Source organism: Anopheles merus, chromosome 2R (genome assembly GCF_017562075.2).
Source record: "Anopheles merus strain MAF chromosome 2R, AmerM5.1, whole genome shotgun sequence".
Lineage (NCBI taxonomy): Eukaryota > Metazoa > Arthropoda > Insecta > Diptera > Culicidae > Anopheles > Anopheles merus.
The window spans coordinates 40,255,442-40,259,556 of NC_054082.1; positions in this window are offsets into that span (position 1 = coordinate 40,255,442).

The following is a 4,115-nucleotide window of genomic DNA, read 5'->3' on the forward strand; positions in this document are numbered from 1 at the left end:
CCCGTTAACAAACAACCCATGTCATCCGTTTTCCAAACTAGACCTTACAAATGAGTAGTAGCAGCTTAACACATTTGCATTTAAAAATGTAATACAATACAAAAACAACCAGTTTACAAGTGCAACCACGTTGAAGTCATAAAAGCTTGATCGTTCAGAGAAGAAAGCAGAGCGCCAGAAGCAGAATTTCACAATTCAGTATGCTAAAACAAAGAAAACTCCGACCGGCCAGTCCTCAATTACCGTCAATGCAGTCAGCCTCCGCTACCAAGGGGACGTCGGGCTGAGCTACCAAGGGGACGAGTGATGGGGCAAGCCTTCAAACACCTCTCGCACACCTAACCACACAGTCATCCCGTTTGACACCATACCGGACTGCGAAACCGGATCAGTGTCGTTAATGAAAATTGATAGTGTAGCCCACACAATTTGACCAAGCTTTGTTCAATCCTTTTCCTAACCTACTTGCTGCTGCCTACCTTACACCTTACACGGAAGCACCACCCGATTGGGCGGTTCGGGCAGACCGGCCTCGTAAACCTCTCTAATTAATTACCACAACCATCGGAGGTCGGTGGTCAACGATGGAGAATGCATTTTCTCTCCCATCAGTGTCTGCCCACCCGGGTTCGGTTGCTGATTGTCGTAGCTTGCAGGGTGAAACGACACTTAATAAATTGTTTCCTTGTCAACATCCAGTTTGGTTGGTGCCAGAGTTCTTTACTCGGCTTTACTCGGCACCTAACTCGATAAAGAAATGGTGTTAGGTGTTTCCTTAAAATTGGCTAAGTAACGGCACAAGACGGGGATGGGGGGGTCGTTGGGTTTGGGTCCCATGCTTTCCTCTTCCCGGTTTGAGCGATGCTAAATTAATTGTGTACATTACACTCTGACCACCAGAATGCATTACATGGCTAAGGAGTCTTGTGAAGACCACTCACGCCGAGGGTCTTAAGTTGAAGAACGCTAAAATGGCAGCACTTTAATAAGTGAACCAACGCTCTCAGAACGCAACGCTAGATGGCGATGTAGAAACATGATAGCCAACGCTTGTACCGCTCACTGAGCTAGCTCCAAAGCGTCGATTCGGTCGAGACGCCGAGTGCCCATTAGGAAGGAGTGCAAATATTTCATCACCACTGGACATTTTGACCACTGTCACGGTCCACCTGTTAAGGGCATTGCGCAACGAGAAACAAATAATGGTCTAATTTATGAGCGCGCGGGGAGAGTGATCCCATTAACGGGTGAACGATTGGCCACGTTCCTTGCTGCTCCTTCCTTTGGCATGCTTCGATACGCATTCGTCTTGTTAAGGAAGTGTGTGGCTCGTGTGACAAGAGTGTCGTTTATCTAATGGCCACTTGAAAACGTGTCGCCAAACAGAAAGCACCATTCACGATGCATGTATAATGGGAATCATTGAGCGATAATTTATCAAACAATCAGAAAGCTTCAAACGGGTTGGCAGGTACATAGTTTTGGCTGGTATAGAAAATATTATAATAAACGTTTGTAGACGCGGTAAAATAAACGCTTATTTGTATTTAACATGAAACGTTCCGTGGGGCTATACTATTTGCTGGGGTGAATGGGTTTATTAGATAATTATTTGAACTCTGTCGTCAGGCGATTATTTTAATTCAACAATTTCCAGTTTAAAGTTTGAAACTCAAAATCAATCCTGTTTTTATTGACTGCAACTATAAAAATAATCGTTTTCAAACATTAAAAATGTTTCTTTTGCACAGTTCTAAAAACCTTACAAGCGTAACAAAAGAACATATTGAACGTCAAAATTTGTATATTTTCAACAGCACGTATCCACACCAGATATTAAAATAATATAAGAACTGATAATCAACATTGGTTCCAATGTTTTTTTCCAATTTACGAAGCTGAATCACTCAAAGCATAATGAATATTTTCGATGAAAAAAATTCTTACCTTACTCATCGTTCATCGAAAACTCTATTGACTCCAGCGTGTCATCAGTTTTGCAGGATATTCATTTTTTATGGGATTTTTTTTCAGAATCAACTGAATTGATTTATTGATTGCTCTATTTATCTATTTATTAAATAGCCCTCAATGATTCAAATGATATGATAATAACATTTCATTCAGCATATCTGATTAGGACCTACAAGTTATCCAGGCTTTTTTTATATTATAAACTTAGTTCGAACATTCCAGCATGTTAAGTAAATAGTTGTAACACGATACTAAAACTTAATCCTAAAAATAAAAGCAAATGATTGAAATATGAATAGGAAACATAAAAAGAAAAAAAACTGCACATAATAAAATAATAAATAATGAATGGAAAACAACGTCTAAAAAACGGGAAAACAAGAAAACCCAATGCAATGCAAAATTGATACATAATTAAATAAGAATATAAAGCGGAAAATTTAAATAAGAACAGGAAACAAAAATAATACCAAAAACTACTAATACAATAAGATAACAACGAAATGGATAATATTTGAGTAGGAAATATTAATCGAATAAGGAAAACCAGCTGATTTGTATCAGCAAGTAAATGCAGACATGACATAATATAACAAACAGCTACTTTTAGGAAGAAACGTAAAGCAAAACGTTCAACATAAACAGAAGCCCAGGGTTGAGTGAAGAGACATTATTGTTAAGCATTTTTGGTCACCGTTTAAACATTTTTCCCTGTCCATTTAAGCATGTATCGCGTAGGATTATTTTGATTCTATTTACCAGTTTCCACTGTTGGCAAAGAACATCCTCCGGCGATATTTAGGGATTGATTTTTATTTATTTCATTCATATTATAGATGTTAAGTATGTTATTATTCGTAGTCCGTGTCGATTTAAAACAATGATAAACATTAATAAACATTCATCCTACACATTTAGTAGATTGCTTTCACTGTTAAATCGTTCATGAGCAAATCTGACCGATACGGCAACACAGTATGTTCCCGGTATAATCCTTTTCCATTCAGAAATATTTTTATTTTGAAAGCTGTTGAACAACTCGGTAAATGGTCTGGTAATTGTAGGAATTGTTTAATATGCTTCTTGTTGAGACGTTATCAACATCATTCTTTCTTTAGCTTGGTATATGCTAATTAAATTTAAAAAAAAAAACAAGCCTTATTTAAGCAATTTTCTTGTGTTTTGATCAGGTCGTTACCTTTGCCACGATCGGCAAGTTTCGTGTAATCGAGGATCGTTGGCTGATCACTTTTGATCTGCTCATTCGTTTTGCAACATCGCTATCAAGCAACTAAAGTATGCGCCACGCGATTCTTTGAACAATGTACATCTGGTTGTTGTAAATTGCACCAAATAAAAGGAAAGTAACAACAACGATTGTTACTCCACCAAATTAGAACAAAACGTTCCCACAAACGCAAACGAAAGCGGACGCAGCAAAACAGTAGACCAGAGCTTAAAGTTCACAACAATAGCAGTGTGGAAAAGCTGCCGCCAGCATGCACCCCCGGGTACAGTGAAGCTTTTGTGGTGCAGAACGTGGCAGCTTTTACTGCCGCTTTGCATTCATAAAATTTCTTAGTATTTTAATCGTTTAATATTCCCCTTTTGTGCCGTTTTAGTTTGCCCATTTTGTAAGGAAATGGTTAACTCCCTCTGAAATTCATAGCAAATAAACCAACAACAACAACCAGCAACACACCCAACGAGCTTGGAGCCTAAAGGAAGCGTCATGCATAACAGAAAACGGAAGGGAAGATAGAGGGGTAGAATGGGAAAGAAACTGTAGAAAGTCTTATCAATTTAATAACGCCTCGAGTGACAGAGTGTGCAGTTGATTTGCGCTCCGGAGGTTTATTTACTCTTCCGGTGACCTCTTTTTCTGCCCTCTGCCGGCCCGCTTGATTCCCCCCGAGCTGCAATTCTGGTCCCGTCATGCACTTCTTGCTCTTTATTGTGGTGATTTATTCATTAACGGTTTCAATTTATCGCGTCCGTTTATCGTGTTATCAGCTGACGACGGGCGTAGAAATCACCTTCGATAACGGCCAACGTGCCGAAACCTCAATGAGTCACACACACACACACACACACACACACACACACACACACACACACACACACACACCGTGCTGCCTCTT